This window comes from Bubalus kerabau, chromosome 21 (assembly GCF_029407905.1).
Source record: "Bubalus kerabau isolate K-KA32 ecotype Philippines breed swamp buffalo chromosome 21, PCC_UOA_SB_1v2, whole genome shotgun sequence".
In the NCBI taxonomy this organism is placed as follows: Eukaryota; Metazoa; Chordata; class Mammalia; order Artiodactyla; family Bovidae; genus Bubalus; species Bubalus kerabau.
Window position 1 is genome coordinate 60097066 of NC_073644.1, and position 15694 is coordinate 60112759.

Genomic DNA, 15694 nt, shown 5'->3' on the forward strand with positions numbered 1-15694 from the left:
AGTATTCTTGCACTGGGAAATCCCATGGACAGAGGAGCCTGGTGCGCTACAGTCCATGGGGTCACAAGAGTAGGACACGACTTAGCAAGTGAACAACAAGTAGAGACAGCACAGGACTGAGTGGGTAAATGCATAGAACTCTGTCAACAAAGGCAACACCACTTTGTCATACACCCTGTGTGCTGGGCTGTGCTTAGTCCCTCAGTTGTGTCCGACTTTTTGTGATCCCATGGACTGTAGCCCACCAGGCTCCTCTGTCCATAGGGATTCTCTAGGCAAGAATACTGGAGTGGGTTGCTGTTCCCTCCTGCAGGGGTTCTTCCCAACCCGGGGATTGAACCCAGGTCTCTGCACTACAAGCTGATTCTTTACTGTCTGAGCCACCAGGGAAGCCCAAGAATAGTGGAATGGGTAGCCTATCCCTTCTCCAGGGGATCCTTCCTGACCCAGGAATCAAACCAGGGTCTCCTGCAGGTGGATTCTTTACCAGCTAAGCTACCAGGGAAGCCCCACACACCCCATACGCATATTTAAAAGCACAATTTGGTTTTTAGACAAGGCCACATAAGCCAATTTAAATACCCTACTGTTGAAATTAACACAATATTGTACATCAACTAAACTGCAATAAATATCTGTAATTAAAAAAAGAAATACCCAACTGTCCATGAGAAATTCCCAAACTTTAGTGCTGCTACTGCTGCTAAGTCACTTCAGTCGTGTCCGACTCTGTGTGACCCCATAGACGGCAGCCACCAGGCTCCCCCATCCCTGGGATTCTCCAGGCAAGAGTACTGGAGTGGGGTGCCATTTCCTTCTCCAATGCAGGAAAGTGAAAAGTGAAAGTGAAGTCACTCAGTCGTGTCCGACTCTTCGCGACCCCATGGACTGCAGCCTACCAGGCTCCTCCATCCATGGGATTTTCCAGGCAAGAGTACTGGAGTGGGGTGCCATTGCCTTCTCCGAAACTTTAGTGAGTTCCCATTAAATATACCAGCTGCCCCCTTCCCATGTCTAATACAAACATTTGACCTGTGTATGGTGGTCCTGCCAACTAGATAACACTGTACCAGCGTTCCTCTGTCATTCTCGTCCTTAAGGCAACACTAGAGCATTTCCACAAGTGCTTTCTTTGCTCAAATTTAAATGCTTTATTGCTTAAAAAAATAGTTGAATGTACTATTTCACAAAAAAACCATAAAAATTACAAGGATGGCGCTAAGGTTGGAAAGCATTGGTTTCCTAAGGTTTCCAGCACCCCTGCCCACCCGTGCTTGTGCTCGGCCATGGCTGACTCTTTGCCACCCTTGGGGCTGCAGCCCACCAGGCTCCCCTGTCCGTGGGATTTTTCCAGGCAAGAATATTGGAGTGGGTTGCCATTTCCTCCTCCAGGGGATCTTCCAGGAATCAACATCCCAGCCCAGGAATCAACCCACATCTCCTATGTCTCCTGCACTGCAGGTGGATTCTTTACCACTGAACCATCATGGAAGTGCTCAGTTTCGTAAAGTTTCCAATGTCCCTATGGAATTCATTAAACCAATCTCCATGCTACCGGTTCCCATGGTTGCATATCTCCAGGCAAAATTCCTGAATTTATTAGAGCTTGACCTCTGGCCACTCCTGGGTGGAAGTGAATACAACCAACGCTAAATTCGTAATCTTCCATCCTGCTCCTCTGTCTCTGACATCCTCGTCTCCCATCCCTTATGTCAGAAACCTGAGAATCAACTGCTCCTTCCCATTCACGAGATCCTGGAATCTGATCTGACGCCCAGGTGGAGACTCCACAACCAAACCGCAGCTTCCGCCCCCTGCTTCACATCTCCACCGTCATCCTGGCCCAAGCCCCACCTCTCATCTCTCTCTCTCAGACCCTGGCAGCAGCCTCCTCACTGGTCTCCTTGCTTCTGCTCTTGGCTCCCTACCCCGCCCATTCTCCACATCATAGTCTGAGTTTTCAACTGAAACTCAAAATCAAATCATGTCACTCCACAGCTTACAAATACATGGATGTCTTCCAACCAGCTTGGTCCCTGCCCACCTCACCCCATGCTTCTTGGTCCCAACCATCCCACCCCCCCAGCTATCCTGACCTTCTCACAGGTCCCAGGACACAGCAGGAAGCTCTCACCACAGGGTCTCTGCGTATGCTGTTGCCATGAGCTGGGCCGGGAAAAGCCTTACCTGATGCCTTCTCATCCTTCAGGTCTCAACTTAAGAATAATCTCCTTCAAGACATCTTCCTGGGCTAAATCTTTTGTTGTGGTAAAATATATACAACCTAAAATTGACCATTTTAGCCATTTCCAAGAGTATGCTTCAGGGGTGTGCAGTGCATTCACATTGTACAACCATCACGCCACCCACCTTGGGGACTTTCTCCTCCTCCCCAACCGAAACTCTGTCCTCCTAAACAGTGATTCCCATTCCCCATCCCTCCACCTCTGGTAACCACTGTTCTCCTTTCTGCCTCTATGGATTTGACTATTCTGTGTACCTCACAGAAGTGGAATCATACAGTAGTTGTCCTTTTGTGTCTGACTTATTTCATTCAGCATAATTCTTCAAGGTTCATTCATGTTGTGGTGTGTGTCAGAATTTCCTTCTGTTTCAAGACTGAATAATATTCCATCATATGGATGATCACTGTGTATTTATCCATCCATCCTTCCATGACCATTTGGGTTCCTCTGGGGCCATTTTAAAGTCAGCCCTCATTATTCTTGCTGCTGCTGCTGCTGCTAAGTCACTTCAGTCGTGTCCGACCCTGTGAGACCCCATAGATGGCAGCCCACCGGGCTCCCCCGTCCCTGGGATTCTCCAGGCAAGAACACTGGAGTGGGTTGCCATTTCCTTCTCCAATGCAGGAAAGTGAAAAGTGAAAGTGAAGTCGCTTAGTCGTGTCCGACTCTTCGAGACCCCATGGACTGCAGCCCACCAGGCTCCCCCGTCCACGGGATCCTCCAGGCAAGAGTACTGGACTGGGATGCCATTGCCTTCTCCGTCATTATTCTTAGTCATGTCTTATTTTCCTGTAAGTGCTTATCACAGATCCTAATATCAGTGCATCTCATATCTCTTTGGTTCAATACTGACTCCTGCTAACCCTCCTCCAGCAACCCTGTGAGCACCGCAGGGGAAGGTCCCTGTTTTGTTCATCCTGGCATCAGCCACCAGCACCTGCCATGTGGTCTGGAATGTAGTCGGCATTTAATAAGTAAATGTTGACTTTTTAAAATGAAAGAAAATGATAAGGCCACTCAAAAGCCACCAGTTTGTAGAGTCAGCCACAAATTCCATGTACTTTGTAGTTAGCTATGAAAGAACAAGTTAATGCACACACACACATATACACACACATACACCTTCACAGAGAAATATTTAGGTCTCTGGGCACAAACAATTCCTTTTCGAACAATGTTAATCAATCTATTTGTGGCTAACACACATTTCCATTCCCTGTGACCCTTTCAAGAATGCGTCACATGCAAAAGTAACTTGTGTACTCAGCAATTAAGGACTTAAACTCGGCTAAATGCTACAATGTGGATGATTACACTAAACAAAACACCACAGAAACATCATGCTAAGTGAAATAAGGCAGCTCACAAAAGAACATATGTTGTGTGCTGCCATTTAGAGAAAAGGTCCAGATTGCAAACACACAGATTCAGAAAGCAGAGGTTGCCAGGAGCTAAGGGGAGCAGGACTATGAGTGACAGCTAAAGCGGACCAGACTCCTTTTTTGAGGTTATAAAAAGCTTCCAGAATAGACTGTGATGGGACTTCCCTGGTGGTCTAGTGGCTAACATTCTGTGCTCCCAACGCAGGGGGCCCAGGTTTGATCTCTGGTCAAGGAACTAGAGCCCAACACCATGACTAAGAGTCTGCAAGCTGCGATGAAGTTCAAAGATCCTGAATGCCACACCTAAGACCAGTGGGGCCAAAAAAGTATTCAGATATTAAAAAAAAAAAAAAGACTGTAGTGTTGATGGTACAACTCTGTAAATAGACTAAAAACCATAGGATTGTACACGTAAAAGGGTGAATTGTACACTACAGGACTTATATCTCAATAAAACTGTTTGAAAAAAGATAACTCACGTGTGTGGAGATAGGGGTGGCCAGCCTGTGTGGGCGAGAAGAAGCTTACCCACTAGACAATGCGTGGTAAAGTTGGGAGCGGTGGGAGCAGGGATCAGGGCCTTACCAGCAATTTCACCTGTTTTCTCTTGCAGGAGAGGTCTCCATGCCCTGCGCCCCCCATGGAATACAGACCATCTTCCTTCCCAGGTGGAGCTAGGGTAAAAACTCTGCTCAATCCCTGGATCAGGAAGATTCCCTGGAGGAGGGCATGGCAACCCACTCCAGTATTCTTGCCTGGAAAATCCCGTGGACAGAGGAGCCTGGTGGGCTACAGTCCACAGGGTCAGAGTCAGACATAACTGAGCACCTAACACGGTCACTTTCCTTCCAATACAAGCAAAGGCCTCTGCTTCATGGAAATCGTCTTTTCCAGCACCTCCCCTCTCCCCAGCAAAGAATGACATGCTCTGACGATAAAGTTCTCTGCTGAAGTTCTGTGAATGAAAATCTTATACAAATGTGTCTTCTGAAGAGCCTTTTTATAACCTATTACGAGTGATCCGAACACAGCCTGTTGAATTTACCGCATTTTGAAAATTCAGATTTCCATCTGTGACCCAGACTCTGCCAAGAAAGTTATCTTTGGCTCCTCTTTCTCTTACATCCCAAGTTCAGTCCGTTTGGAAATCCTGTTGGCTCTACCTTGAAAAAACATCCACAGCCTTCTCTCTCTCAGACGTCTCACCTTGGTCCCAGACTCCATTATAGTTCACCTGGTTCCGCTTCCTAACTACCTTCCCAGTCTAAGAGCCTTCCCCTGGCGTGGCCTCCACACAGCAACTGGAGTGACTAAAACACAAGGCAGAGGCTAGAGCACGACCCTCAGGGGGCAACGTCCTCCACCAACGCCCTCATCCAGCTTGCACAAAGTCAGAGCCCAAACCCTCACACTCACAGGGAGCCCTGCACCAGGGGCGCCATACCCCCTTGCTCTGTCTTCCCGGCGCTGCCCCTCCACACTCCAGATCTGAGGAACAGCCAATGACCTGTTTGCCTTCACCACACCAGCCAAGCACCAAGTCATCTGTGCCCGGGACACTCTCCCCACCCCTGCTCTGCCAAGATCTTCCTAATTCACTCTCTCCCTGCTGAGTCTTCACCCAGATGCCACCCTGTCCACTGTCCAACTGCATCCTGCTCCCTTGCCTTCCCCCCTAGCCCCCGCCCAGATTCTTTTACCCTGCTCAGCTTCCTCTTTTTCCTCCCCTGTAGCACTGATCTTCACACACACCATGTAATTTACCTGTGCGCTGTGCTTAGTCGCTCAGTCATGTCTGACTCTTTGCAACCCCTTGGACTGTAGCCCGCCAGGCTCCTCTGTCCATGGGATTCTCCAGGCAAGAATATTGGAATGGGTTGCCATTTCCTTCTCCAGGGGATCTTCCCAACCCAGGGATTGAACCCAGGTCTCCTGCATTGCAGGCAGATTCTTTACCGTCTGAGCCACCAGGGAAGCCTGTAATTTACCTATTCACTATCTTTATTATCCACTGTCCTCATCTCGATAGAATGTAAGCTCCTTAAGGGCAGGCTCTTCACCTCCTTGATTAATTGACTGACGCTGGGTGCCTGGCATGAAGGATGTGGTTTGTAAGTAGCTGTTGGCCAGCTGTTGTAGACTTTGTAAGGCTAAGGAGGAGTTCCATGCTGTGGAATGACTGAGGAGACAGGAAATTCCCTAAGAGAAGCCATTCAAGAAGCTTGCTCAGTCCTGTCTGCCTCTGGCAAGCCCATGGACTGTAGCCCGCCAGGCTCCTCTGTCCATGGGATTTCTCAGGCAAGAATACTGGAGTGGGTTGTCATTTCCTTTCCCAAGGGATCTTTCCAACCCAGGGATCCAAACCCTTGTCTCCTGCATTGGCAGGCGGATTCTTTACCACTGAGCCACCTGCTAGAACTCAAGAAATGAGACCAGTAGTGACTAAGAGCACAGGGCCTGAGCAAACTTTCTTCAGCTTTTTTTTTTTCCAAGTATTGCTCTGAATGATCTCAAGGATCCAGGTCACACTGGATGCTACTTATGTGACCTTTGAGAATTTTCACCATATTTCTCTATGCAAGAGGGGAAGGCTAAGACTGATTTTAAAAAAATATTCTAAATCTCAACCGAGTTGAACTAGATAAAGTAGCAAAGCTCCGATAGATTAATATCCTTTCTGTGGTTGGGACTGGCACAGGATAGGAAGATGGAATGATATCCAGGGATAGTGACATTGGAGTCAGTGGGAAATGTGTGTATGTTTTACTTAAAAAAAAAAAAAAGTTTTGCTTTTAAAATATGCAAATCCTTATCTAGGCTAATTTTCAAGACACCCTATGAGCAAAAGGTCACGTAAGAGTCTATTGTTCCCAGTAAGATGTTTTTAGCCTAATAGACATCTAATCATGATCGAAAGGGTTCTGGTTTTGATCCTGCTCCATGAATAAGCACATTAGTACACAGACGCAGCATCTGACAACTCTGCCACCCTGTGAGTGATCTCTTGCCTTGAAACCTATTTTGAAAACCACGGGTTCTACCCTAAGGTAGAAAACAATCTGATTTTTAAGCATCCCATTTTCAAACATTACATATAAGTTTTTCTCTCATTCTAACCCTCCCTCCATCCACCAAAAAAAAAGAAAAAATTTTTTTTTCTTTAATTCAAGTCAATTCTGGAGGAACGTTATGGATTTTTACCTTTACTAGGAAATAGCCTCCCTGGAGGGCAGCTGTGGCCTGCAGAAACCTTCAGATGGTGGAGCCAGGCCTTCTGAGCTTTTAAGCCCACCCTGGTATAGAGCACGGTGTCATCCACACCGCAGGTCAGCGGGTGATGAAATTCTAAAGGACCGCCAGCTGTGTGAGAGCAGCCTCAGGTGCAAAAGAGAAACGTGGCTGCTGCCACGTGTCTTCCATGCCACCAGCCTCCGCGCAGTGTCCCACATCCTCATCTCCAAGATGCTTTGGAGGAAAATGTGATTCTAAATTCTCCATGTCCCTGGTCATCTTAGCCAGGTTCTATGTTCTATGAATGACAAATCTCACAAAACTGAATCACATCTCAACAGCTCCCAGGAAGAAACAGATGTTCACAACAGCCAAAGGTGGACACAACTCAAATGCCCTTCATCAGACAACTGGATAAACCAAATGTGGTATACACACACCGGGGAGTATCATTCAGCCTTGAAAAGGAAGTGAAAGGCAATTCTGACTCATGCTGCAACGTGGACGAACCTTGAGGACATTGTGCTGAGTGCAATCAGCATCAGAAAAGGACTCGTGCTGTGTGACGTAGCTGAGGGACCTCAGAACAGCCAACTTCATGGAGACCATGCAGGACAGAGGTTATTAGGGGATACAGTGAGGGTGAAACGGAGAGTGACTGTTTAATAGGTACAGAGTTTCCAAATGGGAAGGTAAAAAACTTCTGGATATGGACAGTGGTGACAGCCGCAAGATATTTTGAATATGCTTAATGCCACTGAATTCACACTTTAAAATGACTGAAATGACAAATTTTATAAATATTTTACAGTGATTAAAACAAAACTCCCATGAAATAAACTACTCCTCTAGGATGACATCATGAGGAACCTCCTCTCCTCCCAGTGTTGTTCTGGTACCAAAAACAGAGGGTAGATTTTCACTTCATTCTCACCGTCTCAGCAGCTGATGACCCCACACACACTTAATTTCACTGTTTTATCAAGAGTTCTGAAGGCTTATACAGCATCTGCTAGTGCCTGGCTTAGGGACCCACACGTATGATTTCCACCATGGTGGCTGGGCTGATCTGTTCCAGGGTGAAATACACACACCCCGACCCACCTCCCCACATGAGTGCGTGTTTCAACCACCCACGTTCAACGGTTATATGTTTTCTTAGAATATTAAATGTTTCTTCTGGATCCACAGATCATATACCAGTCTCAGAGAGTGGTCTCAGTAGTTCACTGCATCACAAGAAGATAGGGTAAAGGTTTGTACATGAATCACAGCACACCATGGGCTTCCCTGGTGGCTCAGATGGTAAAGAGTCTGCCTGCAATGCAGGAGACCGGGGTCCGATCCCCGGGTCAGGAAGATCCCCTGGGGGAGGGCATAGCAACCCACTCCAGTATTCTGGCCTGGAGAATTCCACGGACAGAGGAGCCTGGTAGGCTACAGTCAATGGGGTCGCAAAGAGTTGGACACAACTGAGCGACTGACAGTTTCATATCACACCATAAAATAAGTAATGCACCCACCACAGGAGCCTCCCCAAATGGCAGGAAAGGGGGGTCAGGGGCTGTGAGCCAATCATGCTCAGCGCCCGAGTCGTTCCGATGAGGATATTCCAACTGGACCCCATCTGAGTAAAGGTTAGAAAACTGGTTTCCAATGCTTCCTTGCTCTAAATCAAACAAACTTCAACTCTGGTGAACAAAAGCCACTCAGCAGAGAGACAAAGCCATAAATGACAGCCCTGTAAATAAGGACCATAGCTGCTAGCCAAAGGTCAGGCTACACATGTACTCGATGAGAAGCACCAGGTTTCTCAGCCACACAAGGGAAGGTGGCCATCACTACCAAAGGGTGGCCCTGGAGCAAGGGTGACCTCTGACACCGGGGCCCCCAAACCCAGGAGTCCTCTCCCCAGACGGACAGCCAGCTTCCTACTGCTGATCCGCTAGAGCCTCCAGGCCCAGCTCTCCCTTATAAAGTGTAAATTCACTGGACTTGAAGACTGATAATGAACACAGAGCTTCAGAGCTGGGAGAGGCCCAGGCCACCCTCCATGGTTTAAGGCAACCACCTCCCCATGTACAGAGGGGCAAAGTCCAGAGCAGAAAGAGAGAAAACATGCACTCTACTGTCTTACTGCTGCTACCGCTGCTGTTAAGTCACTTCAGTCGTGTACCACTCTGTGCGACCCTAGAGACGGCAGCCCACCAGGCTCCGCCGCCCCTGGGATTCTCCAGGCAAGAACACTGGAGTGGGTTGCCATTTCCTTCTCCAATGCATGAAAGTGAAAAGTGAAAGTGAAGTCACTCAGTAGTGTCTGACTCTTAGCGACCCCATGGACTGCAGCCTACCAGGCTCCTCCATCCATGGGGTTTTCCAGGCAAGAGTACTGGAGTGGGTTGCCATTGCCTTACCAAAGAGGAAAAGACAAAAACACAAGTCAGGCCCTCCAGGAACCTCGCAGGCTTCCACATAGCCAGTCCAGCGCTGGGAGAGTATGCTCGAGCCATGTTTTAGATGAATGTATGGGATGGACGGGTGGGTGGTGGACAGATAGGTAAATGGGATTGTACCAGTGGTCTCTGTCACTAGTGATGCTCACCAGGGGCCACAACTCAGAAACCAACAGAAAGCACTGATCCTTTAAAAAGAACCCAAGTTTGGAACAGAGAAGAGTTTTCATTTTTTGTTTAAGCAAGAATACAGGGCTTTCTCCATAATACAGCACTTAGGACTCGACCTTCCAATGCAGGGGGTGCAGGTTCGATCCCCAGATAGGGAACTAAAGTCCCACATGTCATGGGGTATGATCAAAAAATTTAAATAAAGAATAAGAGTACAGAGGTGAGGGAGATGAAAGCAGTCAGGAAGTGGGGGTGAAGGAGACTAGCTGTGTCCCAAGGGCCACATGCCAACTCTGCAGGAGGAGGGCGCACCCAGGTGGGGGCGGCCATCCCTCGCGTCTGTGACTGGGAACGCATACCCCTAGGTCACCGTGCCCCCTGGTCCTTAGACACCTGGACTCGGAACCCAAGCCCTGGGTCTAGAAGTTCAGAACCGCACCCCAGCTCTAGAGGACTTTTTCTTGCCACTGCCTGGTGCAAATACACACCTATGTTTGCCAAATGAATACTAACATACGGAGTGATGCTCATTTCCCGACCTGTCTAGGAGAAAGGCAAAGGTGGCCTGAGCCATGAGTATTTACTGATCTGACCGGTATCAACAGCACACCAGGCTTCCCTGGTGGCTCAGACAGTAAAGAATTCACCTGCAATGCGGGAGACCTGGGGTTGGTCCCTGGGTTGGGAAGATCCCCTGCAAGAGGGCATGGCAAACCACTCCAGTATTCTTGGCTGGAGAATCCCATGGATAGAGGAGCCTGGTGGGGCTACAGACCATGAGGTCGCAAAGAGTCAGACATGACTGAGTGACTATGCAGCCATCAACAGCACAACGGTAGTAACACTGACTACGCTTGACTGAGGTCTGTGCTAAGCCCTTTTAAATTCTCTCAGTTGGAACTCATCACGTGACACTCTGAGGTAGTACTATTCCCCTTCCAGCTTACAGATGAGTACACTGAACCTAGAGCAATCAAGGTAACAACTGGCCATGGGTTATACACCTAAGGAGCCATGAGGCCAGGATCCCAAGCCAGATCACAGTATCCCAGCACACTTGCACCAGTCCCTAACTGCTGCCTCTGGGCTCAATGTCCATGGGACCATTTAACAAACATAGTTCCCACTGTGCATGGTTTTGGTGACAATTTAAAGTGCAATTATCCATGGGGTTGCAAAAGAGTCAGATACGACTAAACAAATTTTTAACAATTAGGAAAAGTATTAATGTGTTCCTTAACGATCAGATGAGAAAACAAAATCCTTCGTTTTCTAATAAAGATGAGATACAAGACTGTTTTATATATATACTATTAATTGTGTGTGTGTGTGTGTGTGCTTTCTAGACTCTTCTTCCATAATGCCAGCTCTTCAGCAATATGGGACCTCTGAAGATCTCATACTGGATATGATTTTTAGCTGGACACAAGGATGGGGATTTGGGAGGACCTATCTTCTTTTCATGTTATAAAAACTCTTCTGGTAGCAAATTAATTTTCACTGTTGCTGTTCAGTCACTAAGTGGCGTCCGACTCTTTTGTGACCCCATGGACTGTAGCCCACCAGGCTCCTCTATCCATGGGATTTCTCGGGCAATAACTGTTGTTCAGTCGCTCAGTTGTGTGCGATTCTTTGTGACCCCATGGGCTGCAGCATGCCAGGCTGGAGTGGGAAATCTTCTCCAGGGGATCTTCCTGACCCAGGGATCGAACCTTGGCAGGTAGATTCTTTACTGCTGAGCCACCAGGGGCTTAAAACTCCTCTGGTAGCAAATTAATTTTTACTTATCTTAGTAGGTAACAAAACAACACCTACAGGCATGAATACAATTAATCTAATTGAACAATGCCAACAAACAGGCCTGAAAACTCACAAGACACCTAAAGATACCACCTATACATACAAAAAAACTTCCCAGGAGACTAACCTAGAGGGAGGTATAGAAGTAAACTCAAATTAACTGCCTGAGAAACTTTAAAGGCGCCTCTTTAGAGACACAAAACATGAACAGACCCCATAAAACTTGTTCTGGTATCTAAAAAGCAAGTTCCTCTGCATTCATAAGCGAACAGGCTTTTTTTTTTTTTTTTTTTAACACAATGATTGAAACTAAAGAGCAAAGGTAACTAGGAGATTACAATCTCAGGTGAGCTGTAAGAATCACCTGGAGTCCATGAGTCTACTGAACACCAACACTGGATTCAAGCTTCAGTAAGGCAATAAAATACAAAAAACACACTAAATACCTGGGCATCATACTATTTTTTTTTAATCCATTTAATAAAGAAAACTAAGAAAAGAATAAACACCTACTATGTATAAGCAAGGTTTACTTGTTTTCTTATTTAATCTTTCGCAACCCAAGGAGGTTGAAAAACATTTTTTTCAGAAAATTCAGGAATTCATCTAAAGTGACACAATTTCAAAAATAAAGATAAGAATAAACTGTAAAGATGAAATACAATTTAAAGTAAAAGAATTGAAATCTGTGGGAATCTAAATCCATATGTTTTCCACAACTCCTTGCTCCAGGAAAAAGGGGAAGAGGAGGGAGGTAAGAAGGGGAAAAAGGAAGGAAGCAATGAGGGACAAGCCAGGGATGGGGAAAGAAACATTCCACAGCTGGCTGTGGTCGGAGCTGTTAGTGCCAAGACCGGAGAGACACCCAGGCAAAACAGAACCAGTCTTGAACTTGCTTTATGCCTGTAGACTACTTACACCTGCAACTTTTTACCAAACTGTCTTAAAGCCTCAATTATTACAAAAATAAAAAGAACCCCTCCAAGCTCTATCACTAACGACTATCACTAACAAGAGCATTGTTGTTTAGTGGCTCATGTCCGGTCTGACTCTTTTGTGACCCCATGGACTGCAGCCCACCAGGCTCCTCTATCCGTGGGATTTCCCAGGCAAGAATACTGGAATGGGTTGCCATTTCCTTTTCCAGGGGATCTTCCCACCCACCAGGAATCAAATCTCCCTCATTGTAGGGGGATTCTTCACCACTGAACCACAGTAAGTGCACACCGATATGCATTTTCCTTAAAAAAAACACAGAAGGAAAACTCGAAAGTGGCCAAGGCTGCTTTCACACATGGTGTTCCTGTTCACTAGTATTAAGCTGTCTGAGTCTTGTTTGGCGCCCTATACCAGACCAAAGAATCCCTAAAAATTATCCAAGCGATCACTAGAAAATGGCAAGTGAACAAAGGTTAAGATTTCTTTCCTAAAATTAGAACAAGGAAGCCTCCACTAACTAATGAATATTATCAAGAGGATTTAGAGGAGTAATTGCAGGCAGGCAGACGTCTCCCCCAGAAGTAATCAGCGTCAGCTAATAACCATTCATCAACTTTTGCACAGTACATGCATTTATAACAGGTTTTAATAAAGCCTTCAACAATAGGCCCGGAATTAATGAATGGCATTTTAAGGTCTAACATAAAAGTACTCCCCAGACATGAATATTAGAACTTCTCCTTCCTACTTTGCGCTGTTTTCTCTCTTTATCTGCCTTGTGTTTACCATCACTGGAGACTGATCACACACCCTTTTAAGCTCGTTTCTAAACGCGGTTAACCCTCCTCTAACCTGCGGCGCGCCGGGTGGTCTTTCAGTGCGTCGCCTGCGTTGTCTCATTTCATTCTCGAGGAATGGAATCAAGAGACTTGCAGGCAATGCGACCAGGAAGATGGGGGAAATCTTTTATTAGGCCCACAGGGCGGGCAGTTTCCGGGAGGGGAAACTGGCGGCGTCCGGAGCTACCCAAGAAGGACTTGGAGAGCGGCGGGCCGAGGGAGCCGGGTGGGGTTGAGCCGGGCTCGCTCAGCGGAAATGGAACTCTGGTTCCCCTTCTCCGAACCTGTCAACCCGCCTCCTGCGTTCGGCATCCCCCGGGCACCTCGTGCTCCCCCACAGCTGTCACCGATCAGCGTCCCAAGCCTCCTCACCCCACTCCAGCGGGGCCCAGGCGCGCACACTCCCTCGGAGAAGCTGAGGGGACAATGACAACTCTTCCCCAACGTGGGGAGGGGTGGGCAAGAGGGGCGGGTAAAACTCTCGCCCTTCTCTGCAACAGCCCTTCCCCGCAAGTGGCACTCCGCACTCAATCAGAGAGGTGACAGCGCCGGGCACCAAGCTGGAGAGGGAAGGAGCTGGGCTGTTGGAGGTGCCATGGGAGCTGGTGGATAAGCCCCTACAGTCCCCGGCAGAAAACAGGATCCCTCCTCCCCATCACTTCCCAAACAGCATTAAGGTTCTCGGAAGCCGTCTGGAGGGCGCCGGTCCCGCAGTAGGCGCGGTGGCGACGAGCTCACTCCCCATCCCTCCTCGAAGGCGCGGCCGGTATGTTCAGCCCTGGAGGTCTTTGCCGGATGCGTGGGCATCGGCTCTCAACGGGGCCCCCAGCAGAACCCTGTCAACGGGGGCTACCCGAGGGGCGACAGACGTCGCAGGGAAGCCAGCGGCGCCCCTCAAGGAGCCACAAGCCGGGCCAGGTTGGATCTTTGGCGCTTAAGCCGGGACCTGAGCGCAGCAAACGAGCGCAGAACCCGAACGCCTGACGCACGGGTGAAGAGCCCAGGGCCGCCCCCGCGGTGCCGCCTGCCCCGCCAGCTGTGTCTTCCCATCCCCGAGGCCGCGAAGGCTCCCGGCACCTCCACCCTGATTCCACCCGTGTGGGCTCCGGAGCCCGCGGGCGTCGAAAGCTGCTGCCCCCGCCACCGGGTTCCCCGGGGCTCGTCGCCCCGGGGGATGACAGGGGACCTGCGGGGCACATCGAGGGTCCGGCCGCCGCGCCCCTCCTCACCTGGCGCTCGCTGGGCCCCAGCTGGGGCATCCGCCGGGTGCGCGCCTCCCCGCGCGCTCGGTGCGCACCTGCCCGCCGCCGCCCGCCGGCCCCAGTGCTGGCCGCCGCGCTAGCGCTTCATGGCGCACGGGGCTGGCCGGGGCCCCGGGAAGCGTGTCCAGTTGGCGGCGGCTCCTAGGGCTCTCGCAGCTCTCCAATGGCTCCCCGCCTTCCCCCGCCCCGCGTCCGCGCCCCCTTCCGCTGCGGCCGCCCTTTTCCCTCCGCTCGGCTGGACCGGCCAAACTGGTTTCTCCGCTCCGGGGTGGTGCCTCTGGTCTCCTTTTAGCAGCCTCAGCTGGTTCGGGGGCGGGCCCGGCCGTCGGCCCTCCCTCGGTCCCTCCCGGGGGCGGAGAGGAGCCGGACGCCGAGCCCCGAGACCGGCCGACGCGGCCCGGGTTCAGTCCCCCGCCCTGCGCGCTCCGGCGGCAGGTGGGCACCCTGGCCGCGGTCGGAGCGCGTACCCCGCCTCGTCCGGGCCACTCTCGCCTCCCCGAACGCCCCCGCCTCCCTGGGGACGCGCTTGCCACCCCGCCCCGTCCGCCCCGCGTCACTTTCCCGCTGCCCTCGGCTAGCCCGGCCGCCGCCTGGGGTCGGTGACCGCGCCAGCCTGGAAAGCTGGCGAGGCCGCAGCTCGACCCGGACCTGAGCTCCCTCGGTAAGGGGAGCTGTACCCTCTCGATGCCAAGTCACGTTCCAGGACCGGTGACCGAATGCGCGTCGCGGCTCGCCGCGCGGAGGGTGGGGGAAGAGACGGCGCCAAAAGACTTGACTGGTTTGGAGTCAAAACGAGCCGGAGTGCAGCGTGCAAATGGTTTGGTGTCAACTGGAACTTTTGGACTCACGTGCATGATTTCTGGCTGGTGTCTGGGCGCTTGAATCACCCCTCCCCCTTACATCAGAAACTCGGTTCCGCAGGATGTTACTGCTCACCTGCTATGGCAAGTCTCTGGGATAAGCAGGGAGGAAATCCAAAGCTGAATCAAAGAGTCTGCTGTAAGTATAGTAGAGGAGATAGGACTCAGACACCAGTAACTAGTTATCTGCAGATCAGAGAGGCCGAGTTCAGACTCCCAACCGGGAGCTTAAGAAAGATGTCATTGAGGTGGCAGGCTTGAGTGGGGACTCAAAGATCCACATATTCAGGAATCAGGGCAGCATGGGGAGGGTGTTCTAAAAGTGGGCCACCAACTTGATCTTCAGCAGATGAAAGACTCTACTGATCTTGTTAAACACTAGACTGCCTTTTGTTTCTTTTTCATTAATTACATTTGATCTTTGACTCAGTGGTGCTGGTCAGTCATCTAATCTTTCCTGCTCACAGTTTTCTCATCCCTAGAATGAGTCTGCAACAGATGATATCAAATG

At 49.7% G+C, this 15694-nt stretch overlaps 1 protein-coding gene across 1 annotated transcript in view; it reads right to left on the reverse strand.

Moving 5' to 3' along the window:
• Nucleotides 1-14486, reverse strand: part of ATP8B1 (ATPase phospholipid transporting 8B1) — a 109745-nt gene extending 95259 nt beyond the window's left edge. Inside the window, exon 1 of the mRNA XM_055559593.1 lies at nucleotides 14291-14486. The gene's annotated coding sequence lies outside the window, so the exon portion shown is untranslated. The remainder of the gene's footprint in view (nucleotides 1-14290) is intronic.
• Between the last annotated feature and the right edge of the window lie 1208 nt (nucleotides 14487-15694).